Below are 16,113 nucleotides of genomic sequence, written 5' to 3'. Positions count from 1 at the left end.
TCCGAGCCGAAAGAGAGGGGAAAATCCCCAGCATAACATTCTGCAGTTACAAATGTACGATTCCACTTAACCTAAGGATTCTTTGACCTGTCCATGAGCTCCGGATGCTGATGTCACGGAATACAAAAATCATTTGTTTTGCTTTAGAAGAAAAACCTCATAATTTTAAAATAAATTTATGTTTAACATATTCCTTTTTTTTTTTCCTTGCGGCTACGTGCACAGGGGAACAACAAAGTAAGTTCTTTGTGCTGTCGCAGTTCCTGTCTCCCCAGCCCCCCGCTCTGCTCCTGCATGTGTCTTACAAGAGTGTTTCTGTGCATGTAGGGATGTCGGTTACAGAGCATGGGCTATGTGGAGTGTGCAGATGTTGGGGAATGTGTGTTTGGACGACCATAATGGCTGTTCTGCTTTGACCTTTTGGGAGGGGAATATATGATGTTCTCAGGGTTGGTTACTGGGCTGTTTGGAGAGGTGGGTATTATAAAGCAGGCGACTGGCACTGACAGCAAAGGTTTAATAATGAGGGCTCTTCCACAGAGAGGGTCCAACAATCTGATGAAACTCGGTGCAGCTGAAGTCTTTGACCAAAAATCAAAACCTTCATGTTAACGTGCAGTTATAAAAACCCCACACTGGAGTCTTCACTAGCAGCACGGCTGGCTTTGTTGGTGCAACAGAACAAGCTCAGAGCTTAGCTTTGAAGGTGCCTTAAAGGGGAGGAGGGTGGGGTCGACGTTTGACTTGGCTCCTGTGCCCTTGATGCGTTCCAGCTGGATGGGGTGGGGGTATGGGGAGGAGGGGACAAAACGTGGATGATCGATTTATGAAAACAGGCAACACCCATGAATGGTGAAAATCATCTTTACGTTGTCATTACGATAGATGAATGAACATTTTAGTAGTTCACAGGGTTGTTAATATGCTTCAATTTTAATCCAACTTTTCCAAAAGACTAGATCTCACTTATGCTGGAAATCTAACAGTGATAAAGTTGGGGGGGATGGTCTTGAGTTTAGCAGGGTGATTTGTTTTCTTATTTTTTTCTACAGAGATATATTAGTGCTTCATCCTACCAGGTGGCCCACTCAGAATGGGCCTCAGCAAATACAATAAGAATTGAAAAGAATCTGTTTTATAAGAGTTGGCCTGCATGTTTAAGCCAGCTGGAATCCATCAACATTGCTATTCATAAGCCATACGTATAGAATGGAAAACAAATGTGGGAACGCTTTTGCAGTTTAATTTGATGGAATGTGCTATTATGGAATAAATTGTCAGAGATGGTTGGTACTGAAAAATGTGTCACTTTATAAATTTATATCTTGATAGAACTGCTTACGACCCAGGTAGTAACATTTAATAAAATTAAAACATTACCAGAAAAGCACAAGTAGGCATCTGTGAAGGAGTAAAAAGGTGAACTTATACCACCGTGGTGCCTTTTTAAAAAAAAAAAAAAAAAAAAAAACAGCAGGTAACTTATGAAAATGATTTAAAATTTCTTCTACAAAGTAAAAGATAATATTTCTAGCTAATACTACAACTTTTAGGTAAAGCCTTTGGATAAACTATAAAAACTCAGTTCTTTTATAGTGTATCTCAATTCTTTGAATAGTAAATATGTCTAATACTGGTCATTTGCTTCACACTGAATCTCTGGATTTCATGTGCTATATCTCTTGTTTGCAAACACTTTTTTTTTTTTAAGTGTTCTGGGCTAATTTTGAGTGCACTAAGAGGAAACCTGTTCAGATTAGAGATCCAGCAACTAGCTGCTGCTGTTTGGGGGAGGTGCTGACTCAGACCGTTCAGGAGGCATTTGGGATTTGACTTTTTCTCTAGTGATTCACTGCTGACTTAGGAGCATTTACAAAATTCCCAGAGAAAACACGTTGCCATGGCAGAAGTCGCCTGTTTGTTTTGTTTTGCTCGATCGAGTTGTTCTGAGTAATAAAATGTTCAGTTCAGCGTAGTTTACTGATTTTCAAATGTTTAAACACAACGAGCAACAGAACTCAAAAGTCCTAACCTGTGGCTCATCAAGGCTGCTTCCAGGAAGCTGCAGCAGGCCCTCTGGGGTCCTGGGCCCCTGGGCCCCAGAGTCACCATCTGCATCATGAACACCTGGTGTGTGTGTGTGTGTGTTGATGGGATCTTGGGCTCTGGCTGGTGGAAAGGGGTCGAAGATGCAAGCACTTAATGTTTTGATTTTTAATTGAAGAGTGGATACTTGGGAGTTGCTGATATTTATCGTCCTGTGCCTAATTTTTAATTGTTTATGTTATGCACAAGTGACAGTTTGTGAGAAAATATAAGGCTAATTCTTTAAAATATGGTTGTTGTGCTGACCACAGACTCTGGCATGAAAAAGTCTCCCCAAGTCACAAACAGCACATCTGCATGCTATTTTCCTGTAGCTTCGAGTTTCAGCATAAATGGAAAACACTGGAATACAAGCTGTGCTGTCTCCAGAGTATAGATCTGGATTCTTCAAAAAGGAGAAAATGAGATTCCTTCTTCCCTCTCACGCTGGAATGAGTGTTCCGAGTTGTCCCCAAGGCAGCATACCTGACTCGCTGCCTGCCACGTACGTAAGCCAGCTGTAAAGCGAGACTCATCTCAGACTCACAAAGCTTAATTGTTCATATAGTGCATAGAATTTTATTCTTATAATATTAACCAGTCTCCAAAGGAAGTACAGTCTGCTCGTGTAACGTGTGTTTAGGTGAGCAGGATGGATTCTTCTCCCCACGTACACAAACATAGTGCACCAACATGTATGTGATGCACGTGTATACTCTGAGGTGTGTAGAATAACCCTACTCCTCTTTTACTCAGTGAGAGCCACACTGATCTACATAAGTCACCCTTAGGTCATGCTGAGGTTTTGGAGCCAATCCTCTGCACCCCCAGAAAATGAATTTCCTCAACAGATAGACAGTTAGATTTACCTTGTGAACATTTGGTACACAAAGGGTCAAGATTCACATTCCTCCTTGAATTATCATGTGCATTTTGTTCTTCTCCTTAAAAAAAAGAGTTTTCCTCTTCTAAGGAAATCACAGTGGCTCAGAGAAATTTTTCCTTTGAGGCCTATTACTTATTTTTCCTTTTGAAAATGTTTTTCTCTGTTGGCATGGTGATATTCAAACTTGCTTGGAGTAGAGTCTGTCTCCTCCTCAGATGGGTTTCCTTGGACCATGAAAGTCAAGGTCTTCACTAGGAAGACCAGAATCTAGACATCCTGAGTCAGTTTGGGGAATGTAACAAATATATACGGTAACAGAGAGGTGGTTTTGGTTTTAATTTCTTGGATGCAAATGTAAATCAGAATGTTACCTTCAGACCTGAGAACTTCAGGTAAAAACTGATCTCCGTGTTTTATTCTAGAGATAAGCCTTTTAATTCCCTTCTTGAATTTAATGGCCTGTCTGGGTGGGCCTTCCTAGAGGTGTAATAGACTTTTAATTTTATTTCTTTATTAAATAGTTGGTTAAATATCTTTGATGTTAGATTAGGCAGATTTAATATAGAGAAAAACTTTAAAACACAAGGAATAAAATTCTTCCTTCTTTTTGGTTTGTTTTTTGGACATGCTGGAGATCAAACCCAGGGCCTTGCACACACTAGGCAGGCGCTCTACCATTGAGCTACGTCCTCAGCCGAGAATCAGATTCTATAACAAAAGTTGTCAAATTTCTTAATCATGTGGATATCACAACACAAATGAAAACTAAAAAGAATCCTATTCAAAAATTAATGCTTCAAAAAGTTTAAATTGTATGAAAAGCTACATTTCATCTCTTCCTTTATTCTTTTTTGATCTTTGAAAGAGAAATTTACAATCATTTTCCTTAACTTCTCTGTCTTTTTAAACTAGAGGATTCTCATATTTTCCTCAACAGAAGTACAAGATCGACTAGACTGCCTCAAGAGAAGGATCATTTGAACAGGAGAAATAGAACAGAAATGAGCTAAAACAGAATTGGAAAATGACTGTCTGTATTAGGGTCTAGTCAGGTTAAATGCAGTAATTTTACAGTGTTAGAGGGTCTTGATACTGTAGAAGGGAAGGAGAATGGATTTGCACCTCTGTTCTGACACCATTTAAAACCACTTTGGTGATTTCTCAGCAGATTCAGCGCAGCCACTGAGCCTGGTCAGCCTCCATCAGTGGGGAAGTAGAGGTGGTTTTCACCTGGAATATTTATCCGGTCACCCTCTGGATTCTGTCAGTCATTGCAGAGGCAGAGGTGGCCAAATCAAATGGCCCAAGGTGTATCTTGGGGAGCGCAGATGTCAAATCCCTGCTTGTGAGACCTTGTTATGCCAAGCCCTACATTACGTCCTGGGTCAGGAGAGAGAGGGGGGATGCCCCTCAATGCCCATCCTCCCCCTCGGAGAAAACGTCTGACTGGTGGTGCACTTCCCGACCTTGGTTTTTGAAAGGGCAGAGTACAGGGTGACAGTGTACTTCCTCTCTAGTGTTTAAAAGTGTGACTCAACATTGGAGCATTCTAGGTGGTTTAGGTATGGTCAGGTCAATTAAATTGTTTTTTTTTTTAAAAAAAATCCTGTATAGGCTTTCCCTGATTTTCTTAGAGAATGTATTTCCCTGGGACTTGAGGGGAGCCCCCATCTGGGTGACTGACTTCATGAAGGTTGAGAGGGTGGAGCCTCACCAACCTCCAGGTGTTGTTTTAGTGGCGTGTGTATTTAAGGCTGAATTGTCTCTTTCAGTCACTGAAATGCCAGAAAATCTTTGGTACTCTTTGGCAAACCAACATTAAAAGAACACAGCGAGTGCCTGGATGTTGAACCCCTGACTTTTAATCACAACCAGTCGGATGAAAGGACAGTTCAAGGAGGGCGGGTGGGGGGAGTGAGAGAGAAAGCTGTGAGAAATGAGCTGGAATCTGTGTTATGTTCCCAAATTTATTGACCTTCCAGATAGGCTCTATAGGGAGGCTGGAGGGGGTGGGTGGTACAGAGGCTTCTGAAGAACAGGTAGGGCTTGTTCTGTATTTTTATTTTCTCTGTGTGTCCAACATGAAGTGACTTCTCTCTCATTATTGAGAACTGAGACTGGACACAGTGTAGCTGTCTTGACATATTGTCTTTCACGGTAGTGCAGAAATCTCCTTTTTGTATGCTTCATGATCTTTTTAAATGGAATTGCTCTAATACTGCTTCCAAAAGAAAAAGCAGTTCTTTATACCTGTTTTGAAAATGCGTTATCATTACATATCATTTTAGAAGTTACATTTTGATAAGCTTTATTTTGAAACTTAAGCCCTTAGAGAATATTTTTTATCAAAAAGTAGGAACTTATTTATCTAAGTGTGATTAAAACAGTGTACAGTGAAATCATATGGGATCACAGCAATAGTGATAGCTTAAAATCCTTCTCAAAATTGTCAGATGATCGGGGTGGGGGGGGGGAGGCAACAAAAAGGATGTGACTGGTGTAAAAAATAAATTTGATTCTTGTTATAAAATCATGGCCCTTTATCAACAGGTTCAACTACCTTCAGTCAACCGCAGTCCAAAAATATAAAATGGAAAATTCCAGAAATATTTCATAGCTTCTAAATTACATGCTGCTTTGTGTAGCATGATGAAATCTCCTTCACTCATTCTCCGTTCTATCTGGAACACGAATCATCCCTTTTTGCAGTGTATCCACATGGTACACCCCACCTGCCCGTTAGTCACATAGTGACCATCTCATTTATCATACCAACTGGTGGGATATGGCAATGCTTCTGTTCAAGTAACCCTTATTTTACTTAGTAATGGCCCCAAAGTGTAAGAGTAGTGGTATTGGGAATTCAGATGTACCAAAGAAAGGTCAAAGTGCTCCCTTTAAGGGGAAAGGTGACAATACAATGAGACACTTAGAGAAAGACCTCACTCACATAACTTGCACTTTATTTTTTTATATATTTTCTTACTTTATTGTTAGTGTTAATCTCTTACTGTGCTTAATTTATAACTTAAACATTATCATAGGTATGTATGTATAGGGAAAATATCTATATAGGGTTTGATACTGTCAACTATTTCTGGTATCCACTGGGATTCCTAGAACATATTCCCTGTGGATAAGGCGGGGACTACTGGAACAATGTAAAATGCTGAATAGCTCATAAACTATAGGAAACTAGAGATTAAAGACCTACCTCAGAGACGATGCAGGTTCAGTTCCAGACCACTGCAACACTATGCTAAAGGGAAAAATTAATCATTTTAGTTGCAATTACTTTTAAATATTTTTTAGTTGTTGATGGATCTTTATATATTTTTTAATTCATTTATATAGTGCTGAGAATTGAACCCAGTGCCTCACACATGCTAGGCAAGTGCTCTGCCACTGACCTACAACCCAACCCTGGAATTATTTTTTTAATATCTTTAATTATTTATTTATTTTTATGTAGTGCTGAGGATCAAACCCAGGGCCCTGCTCGTGCCAGGTGAGCGCTCTACCGCCGAGCCACCACCCCAGCCCCAGGAATTATTATTTTTAATGGAAGTAAATTAATTGGGAGATTGGAAAAAGAGCAACTAAAACCCTCTTGAAAGAAATAAAAAAATCATTAAAGTAAAAATGAATTAGTTGGAAAATAGTAAAAGAAAATATGAAAATTTGAACTGCATACAAATTTAACGCTTTGAGGCCAGGTTTGGTAGCACAGGCCTATAATCTTCGTGACTCAGAAGTAGGTTGAGGCAAGAGAATTGTAAGTTCAAGGCCAGCCTCAAATTTAAAAAAAAAAAAAAAGGGTTGGGGTATGGCTCTACTTGTAGAACAATTCTGGGTTCAGTCCCCAGTACCACCAACTTAAAGCTTTTATATGGGACAGATGACAGTAAACAGTTAAAGGCAAACGACAATTTAGTAAAATATTTGCAGCATACATGACAAGAGATTAAATATCTTTAAAATAAAATTATTTCATTGCTAAAAAAAGCAAAAACAAACAAACAAACCCTATAAGGAAAAAAGAAAGCTGAACAAATTAACAGAACATTCATTTAAGGTCAATAAAATGCAAAAGAGTAATAAAATATGTGATAAAATGGATCAATTTCACTGTGAATCAAGAATCATCAATGAGAAGAGGCAGCCAGACCTCGTCAGTGAGCGCTCAGACCAGGAGAAATGGGCAGGAATGGGCATGGGGAGGAGGAGGTTGTCCTGGGGAACTCACAGGGCCAGCTGTGCCCAGCCTCCCTGGGGCCCGTTGGTGATGTGTGTTCAATGTCATGGTTATGTGCAGACCCTGTGGCCCAGCAGTTCAGTTTATCAACCAATTCAATAATTATGCAAAGTAATTTGTGGAAATGACTTTGAAACATTGTTCCTAATTTTAAAATAGCATTAATATCCATCAAAGATCATGAAGAAATTTTTTAAAAAAGATATTCATATATGCATATATAAGTTGAAATGGAAATTTTCATGAAAAATTAACTGGGAAAAAACTGCCCACCATGGTTAGCATAATCCCATTTTGCTTAAAATATTTTATCTGGGATATGTGCATGTATTTTTGCATATGAAAATTCTGGGAAGATAGGTGTGCCTGGTGGCACACACCTATAATCTCAACTACTTGGTAGACTGAGGCAGGAGGGTCACAAGTGCGAGTCCAACCTAAGCAAGGTCCTTACTCTAAATAGATTTTTTTTAAGGACCAAGGATATAGCATGGTGGCAAAGTGCCCCTGGTTATTATCTTAATTCCCAGTACCAAAAGGAAAAGAAAGAAGAAATTCTGGGAAGATAGATACCAAACTGTTAATAGTGTGGGAAGTTTTCAAATTTCCTTCCTGTTTCACTTTCTCATCTTTGGTGCAACTTTTCACAAAAAGATTTTAACATGTACCAAAAAATGAAAAAGAAGAAAACATTTAAATGGAGGATGTAAGAAAGAAGCAGAAATATAAAAAAAAAAAAATGAAAGCTGAATGTCCAAGAGGAAATATGTACCATAAAAAACAGATTAATATTTATAAGAAAGCAGATTAACTTTATTGGAAAGTCAAAAGTAATTGTGGAAATGAAGTAGAAATTATGCATTTTAGACTACAAATTTGACATGATCATGTAGTCCTGACTATTACTATTTTTGCAGAGGTTATGCCTATTTTAACTCCTTTTATCCTGCCTCTCCACATGTATTATTTTCCTCACTGCCTTGTGTGTTGCTGCAGGGCGGGTTGAGTCTGCATGGTCACACTCCCCCCAACACACACACCATGACCTACAGCTCTCAATAGCGTCTTTGTCTCAAATGCTCCAGGTCCATGGCAGGAAGCCCCCCACCCTCATCTTCCTGGACCAATCACTTCCTTCATTCCAGCTTTGTACCCACCACAACCGTGTACACGTTAAGCACAAAAAGTGCATACTCTCTGAGGATTATTAATAGGCCATTTCATGGCCTAATTTCTGCCATTTGACCATCCTCTAAAATTTTCACTGAGCTCTAAAGATGGTAACATATAATATTAGGCTAAATTCTGTAAAATTTAAATTTGACTCTTGAATTTCTTACTTTGAATTTCTTCAGACATCCAGGGATTAATTTATTTGTTGCTGTGTATTATTTCTATAAACTTAGAGATCCAATAAGGTAAAATAAATGTAACCTTATTTTATATAATTGTTTATTTTTTGACGATTCTGTTGGGAGGTGGGGGAGCAGTAATATTTAAGTAGACTGAATAGGTGAGTGCCAGGCACTTTGTAATAGGCTATGAAACCACAGGGGCACATGCCTGAACTCAGGTGGAGATGGTGAATCTACCCAAAGCCACACAGCTGCAGGTTGGAATTATGCAGTCTGAATGAGTGGAGCAGGAGCCAGTGTCCCAGAATGAACCCTAAAGTAAGCCACTTACTTAGGGCTTTAATTTTTTAAAAGAAACTGCAAGTAAGAAGAATAGCGTATTTTTATCTTAATAGTGCACTCTTTTTCTCTGAAGCATTTTTGTTTCCTTTGGCTCGACCTGATGCACAGGCTCTTAGTCCAGAGTTAGGAGTGGATTTCTCTGAATTATTGGGATAAGTAGAGTCTAATAAACAAATTTGCAAAAAGAAAACAGAATAGGAAAAATAAGGGCTTAGAAAACCTATTTAGGCTAGGTGCAGTGGTGCACACCTATAATCCCAGCGGCTCTGGAGGCTGAGGCAGGAAGATTGCAAGTTCAAAGCCAGCCTCAGCAACTTAGCGAGACCCTGTCTCAAAATAAAAAAATACAAAGGTCTGGGGATGTGGCTCAGTGGTAAAGTACCCCTGGGTTCAATAGCTGTACCAGGGGGGAAAAAAAAGAAAAAGAAAACATATTCAGTTGCATGCCAATGAATTGAGTCAGGCCTAAAATAGAAAGGGCTAATGTAATTTAGGAGTATATCGTTCCATAACAAAATGGAATTTTGAAGACTAATTTTCATAATGACAACACACATTTTTCGGCATGAAATATTTTTACTGACCAAACTTTAGTGGAAGAAAAGTTCTGATTGGGACATTTTTATTTTTATCTTCGAAGTAATTGGCCATTAGTCGTACACATTTTCTCATTTTTACATTACAGTGGCCTCAAATAGAATTGGTGACACTTTAAGAGATTAGGCAAGAAATGTTTTATATAAATACCAACTTGATGCAAAGAACAAAATTAAATTAAAAAAAAAAGATCAGCTTAAAATCCTTCTATCACTGTAATTAATCTCTGAAGAGACTTTAAAACATATCAGTTGTGTGTGTGTGTGTGTGTGTGTGTGTGTGTGTGTGTGTGAGAGAGAGAGAGAGAGAAATCTCCACATGCATGCACACACTTATATCAGTGATTCTCAATTAGGGGGCAATTTTGGTCCCCAGACGACATTTGCTGATGTCTGAGAGATTTTCGATTTTTTAGAATGGGACTGGAAGTTACTACTGGCATCTGGTGGGTAAAAAGTCAGAGATACTACTGAACATCCCATGATTTACAGGACATCCTGCACAACAAAGAATTATCTGGTCAAATGCATTGATAAGGCTGAGCTGATAAACTCTGACCTAGCCTGAAGGAGTATGCAAGATCTCCCAACCAAGTCCTCGCCTCTGAGGTTTGATCTGTGGCCCTCATTAAGGATCCAAGTTCACCACATGCAGCCCACACTCCCTACCACACTGGAGCAGTGTCTGCTTCCCGTGAGACACACTTCCTGCCCCTTGACTTGCTGGCTTGGGAAGTAGGACAGTAACCATAAAGATTTTCCTACTCAGGCTTCCATACTTGGGCAAGGGTCAGGGGTCAAGGACTGCGAATGTTTTAAACATTTATGAACAAATGACTTTCATTAAGTGAGAAAAATCTCAATTTTTTTGTAAATTTCAGTAACTTATGTGCTTCCACTAAAAGCCTACCTCAAAATTCCGTATTCTGTGAAAATGGGGGGGGCGGTTAAATATTTCTGTATTTGAGCATTAGAACCAAATAGAAAAGTCGACTCATGGTTAAAGTGTGAATCTTTATCAAGAAACACCTTTCCAGTTTTCCAACGCTAACATCATCCTTCTTCACTTTCCATGTAGCCCAACAGCCCAACTCGGGAATGGTCACACAGAAAACTTTCTTCAGTAAGATGCGGAACATATTGTCTGCCTATCAAGATTTTTTTTTAAGTCTCTTTATGATAGCCAGGACTGTTGAAGCTAGGCCCAAAGATAAAGCTACCCACACCCATTTGCTCAATCTGTTTCAAGCACAGAAGGGAAAACCTTGATACTTTGATTTCTTTCAAATGAGATAGAATTACTGAAGTCAGTTACAGAAGCCAAGTCTTATGAAGGCTATTAACAATGTTCCATTTCCAATTTATGTGATGTGCTGAGAGGATTATGATTATGATGAGTTGCAGAAGCACAAAAGTATAAAATTTATAGTATCATAGATTTATGGACTGCAAGTGGCCGACATCTCAGTTCAGCATGGGTTCTATAAAGTGGCATGGCAGTTGTGGTCCAAGAACAGATCTTGAACAAACACCACGTATTGTAACCACTCCACAAATAGGAAGGCCTCCCAGATAGTGAAAAGGCAGTACTTAAAAGTTTAGTGTCAGACAAGGAACATTAGCAGTAGATTTGGCAGAAAACAGGATCTTCTATGTTGGTGATTTGTCAGAAAACAGCATCTTCTAAGTTGGTGATTTGTGTATTATTCTGCTCTGCGTTACATTTATTGGTTTGTAATTTGTTTACTGTCTGCTTAACTGTTCTTGAGACTCTATGAATAGATGCCCCTATAGTTAACTGACTACATGCCTAGAACTTGGGATTGAAGGGGATATTTGTGGGACAGTTCAAAGGAGGGATATAAATGATGGAAGTCTTGAGCTGGAAACCGAGAACATAGGCCTAGCTTTGTGGGTAGACGTGAGTGGCTGTGTAGGGAAGAGATCAGGGAGAGTCAGAAAAGAGAAGGAAAAGTTGGTGACAGAGGTAGCTTCCAGAATCTTTAGCCATTAGCGGGCTCAGCATGCTGGATTCACCTGAAATCACTCCAGCTGGCCCCTGACACGAGTCTGAATTCTCACCTTGCCGGGCTATTAGCTCGTCCCTCAGGTCTAGGCACAAGAAAAAGGAAACTACTACCTGCTTGTTTTTTCACTATGAGCAGCCTACATCTGACTTACCTTTGCCCCCAGCCCAATCAATATATTTTATACCTTGGGCCAACAAACTCCTTATACCTTAAGTGTTTTTTCAAAATTGGGATAATAACATTATCTTAAAAAGAAAACCCTTCAGGAAAATTTAGTTTCTTCACCTCTCTTCTCGACACCCTCCGGGGAAGGCACATCCCCCTTTTTGCTGGACCAGCTATTCAGTATGTATTTAAGAGTTTGCTTTGTTGGTTATTTCTTCCTTTCGATGCTCTGGGCTTTCATTCTCTCTGTTTTGGATTTTTCTCTATAAGCACACATTTACAGAGGAGGAAAACACACACACACACACACACACACACACACACATACATCTCCTTTCCCATTAAATAAATAGATTATTTCTTTCTCTTTTCCACCAACTGTCTTTCAATGAGCTCATTTAATTCTCACCACAATGCTATAGAGCCTGCTTTTTTCAGTATGACAATATGCTACTGTCTCCGCTCAGGACATTCAGCAGTGGCAGGAGACATAGCTGATGTCACAGTTGGGTTGGGGCTGACGCTGAACATCCTAGAGAGCACAGGACAGCCCCTCACACCCCAGAATGATGCTGTCTGGAGTGGCAAGGGAGTGCTGTAAGGCAGACCTGGCTGTCTCCGTGTAGAAATGAAGAACACGAGGCCGAGCCAGGTTGGCAAACTGGCCAGAGGTCGGGTAGCCCAGAAGCCAAGGTGTCAGGCTGTCATTCAAACCCAGGTTTGAGGGCCTGCGTCTTCTGGTGAACAAGAACCAGAAAGCACCTACACGTATACACGTGCCCACGTGCACGGGCAACTTCAGCTGATGATGATCATTTACAGATTCAGAAGGAACATCTCTGTGCGTAATTCCTCATCTACACCTCTGATTATTTCCCTAGGACACATGTATAGGACGTATCCTAGTGAGTAAGTAATCAGAGGGTGTTCATGGTTATGTCCGTGAGTTATGTCATTGTGATTCCTAGGGCCATCGGTGCTGATTACATGGACTTTGCTTCTGACTCCTTGCTGTAACCCTCAGTGACTCACTCGCTTCTCTTCTTATTTAACCCCTCTGGTTTGCTGGTTTGGAAGTCCCTGCCGGTGGGTCATCTTCATTAGCTACAAACCTGTGGACCCTTGGATTAGCGGGACAAAAGAATGCAGGACTAAAGGGCCAGTCTGAGCCAGATCCCGCCCCTGCCCCCCCCCACCTGGGTGACTTTGTTCAAGTTCTCTGAGTCTCTCCCCTCACTCATTAAGTGGGTCCTGAAGACATCCCATACCTCACAAAGGCTGAATGAGTTAATATTTGTGAAATATGCAAAACAGTGCAGAAACCAAGGCGATTCTAAAATGCCATTGTCTGTCTTCAACATCATGATTTTTTTGTGATCATGACATGCTCTTTTGAGCCTCGTGAAAGTGCCACCCATGATTCTAAACCCTCGCTGCTCTGGCTCTCAAGGTCATCTTCATTCTCCAAGTGGCACCTGTCCTCCACACCTCCTGTTCCCCAAGGCCTCACTGTGGCCCGGAGAAGCCTCCGCCAGGCTGGGCATTGCTGAGCTCCTGCGTGGCTTTTATGTTCCAAGTCTGTCCCGGCCTGGATCTTTGCTGCAGTCTTCCCTGGGTGCTGGGCTGCAGATTCTATGCTGCGAAGGCCTCCCCATCTCCGTAGTACGACTGCCCTCCTTGGTAGCTCTCGGCTTTTCTGTTAGGTAAGATTTTCCCCAAAGTATACTAGTGTGCCCAGCTCATTTAAAGAAGATTTGATGATCAAAAACTTTTGAGTTACTCCATGTTCTACATCTCCTCCCTGGTGAGACAGTATACTGAGCAGTTTAAGGAATTTGAGAAGTATTGGAATAAAGAAATGTGCATTTTTTAATGCTGCAGTTCTTGAACTTATGACATCCCACACACCCCCTTTTCTTTAACAACGCTTATCCTCACTTTGTAGTGTGATTTGAGGTGAGCGCTCATGCAGAGCTGGCAAGAGGGCCTCAAGCTACCTCTAATCAGGATTTCCCAAAGTTGCCCATGTGCCCCGCATCAGACACACCCACGTTGCTACTTAAAAATGCAGACTCCTAGGCACTCCCAAGTCGCCCCAATTTAAACACCCGGAAATAGCACCAGAGAAAATGAATTTTAAACAGGCTGCCAGGGTAATTCTTACAATCTCTAAGGTTCTGGAACCACCACTGTAGGTACGCACGGCAGCCAGAGTCATGGACACTATGAAGATTCCCCCTGTTCCTCCTTAGAATATAAACCCACTTGACTTAAACCCTTTGTTTTATTGTGCGGCAGATTGATGTAATGGTAAAAATCATCCCCTAAGTCTCTGTTTACCAGAAATTGTTTCTGAATCACATCCACACCAAGTTGCTGTCAGCCATGAGCAATAGTAAGTGGTCTGGCAGCAGCCCGGAGCCAGTGAGAGGGGGCTGTTCACAGTCCCAACACGGGTGGTGGGGAGTGGCTCTGTTCCGTCACTGGACAGGGTTGTCGGCAGTCCCTGGATCGGGGAGACAATCTAGAGAGGCTCATATGTCTTCTCATGGCACAGGATCAGTGCAGCCACAGGCCACCGGGTATGTCCTGGGCACTCCTGCCAACTCACTCCTGTCTGTGTGTGTGTGTTCAGGGAAGTCGTTTCCATCTCTCTTTGTACTTTGTTACTAAGGCGCTCTGAACACTTCCAGGAGCTTTTCAGATGAACCTGAGTGCTTAACAAGCACTTCGTTGTGGTTTTAAATCCAAAACGAACATGCATCTGAACTCCACATACGTAAATGAGGACAGAGTTAATTTGTGCCGATAGCTAGTCTGAGTTTTCTTTCCACCTCCTTGCCTTTTGGAATCATTCTACTGAATAATACCAACTTGTTAAAAGCCTCCTCTCACTCTTTCCCTCTCTGGTGCTTATCCTGCTTTTTACCCTCCAGGTTTGCCCATGATGTTCATTGACATTTGTTTTTCTAAATGAAAACAAAAGTTTGATTCCTTTTGAGGGGGAGGTGAGGGAACGCTCTGGTCACGGAGTATCTGGTCACCTTTAGGTAGATTGTGTCATTTCTTTTCAAAGTATCAGAGACTTTTCTATCCTTGGAATGATGTTAGATCCACATCTCAGTCAGTCTCCATCCTGATTTCTGACAGTATTGACAGTATTTCCTGCCCCTGGGGGAAGGGTAAGGACATTATTCTTAAACATTTGACCCAAACTTCTTTATCTACTTGTTTTTCTACCAATTTATTTCTAGGACCTGCACATTAACCCATATGGCCTGAGCCATCACATCTCTGCCAATCACCCTTGCCCCACCCTTGGAATTAGCGTGAGGCACCTCAAGAACCAGTGGTCTGATGGGTTTCTATTCATCCATAGTGCCATTTGACTTAGATTCTGTCACATTTTGCTTACAGATGAAAGCACCCAGCAATGCAGCAAACACTGAGTGCTCAGCAATATTTTACCACAACTGATTCCTGAATCTTCCCCAGTTGGGGGGTTCCATGACTTGCTCTCCAGATAGCCTCCCCAGTCTCTGTCAGATGAAGGCAGCTGACAGCTCACGTCCTCTCAGACATCATCTCTGCTTATCTGTGTCTTGCTTGTCTCACCTTATACCAGTCCAGTTCAACAAGTTTTTACTGAATATGTGCTAAGAATTCAAAGATTACTAAGTCAGTCGCAATTTCTGTTCCTAAGGGAAAAATCAATGGCAACTTACACTAGGAGGTGATCAAAGGTGTGTTGGAGGTTCAATAGCTCCTGAAGGAGGAGCACCTAGCAGTTCTGGGAACTGGCCAAAGGCATCCTACTGGATGACAGGTGACTTCTTGGGGACAGCTATGGTGGGACACATGCCTGGACAATACACAGGTTCAAATCACCAGGAGTAGCATATTTTTTCTGTGCCATTAAGAAGCCATGAGCAATTACCATGGTATTTACAACATCAGTCTAGTAGATGTATGAAAAATGAATTATTGGGAGCCAGGAATAGTCTCGTAGTCATCAGAGTCTGTGGGGCCTGAACCAAGGAGAGTCTTAGGACATGATGCAAGTGAAAAATGTGCCTCTTCCTTCTCTTTGGGCTGGGATCTTTCTGGGTTGGCACATTTACATAATAGCCCCCCCCCCTTGCAGATTTGCTCTCTGCAATTTCAGTTAACCTGCATTCAACTGAAGTTCAAATATCATGTGGAAAATTCCAGAAATAAATAATTTGTAAGCTTTAAATAATTTGTATTATAGTATTTTGTTATAATCGTTATATTTTGTTACTGGTTTTTGTTACTTTCTTACTATGCCTGACATAAGTTAGATTTTATCATGCAAACAAGTGTGTGTTGGAAAAACACAGTATATATGGGATTCAGTACTGTCTGTGATTTCAGGCAC

The 16,113-nt window shown here is 40.9% G+C and overlaps 1 protein-coding gene and 1 long non-coding RNA gene across 6 annotated transcripts in view; one reads left to right on the top strand and one right to left on the bottom strand.

The window, feature by feature from the left end:
* The window catches only part of DNM3 (dynamin 3), a 432,335-nt gene that overhangs the window by 341,278 nt on the left and 74,944 nt on the right, over window positions 1-16,113 (top strand). The window lies entirely within an intron of this gene.
* Window positions 4,942-15,821, bottom strand: LOC308651201. Its single transcript, XR_014022520.1, has 3 exons — window positions 14,759-15,821; window positions 6,186-6,230; window positions 4,942-5,221 (listed from the first exon to the last, which is right to left on the bottom strand). It is a non-coding gene; the product is annotated as an uncharacterized lncRNA (long non-coding RNA).

This window comes from Spermophilus citellus (genome assembly GCF_964194105.1).
Source record: "Spermophilus citellus genome assembly, chromosome: 6".
Taxonomy (NCBI): Eukaryota; Metazoa; Chordata; class Mammalia; order Rodentia; family Sciuridae; genus Spermophilus; species Spermophilus citellus.
Note: the sequence above shows the minus strand (reverse complement) of the source record. Positions and strands in the feature narration are given on the sequence as shown.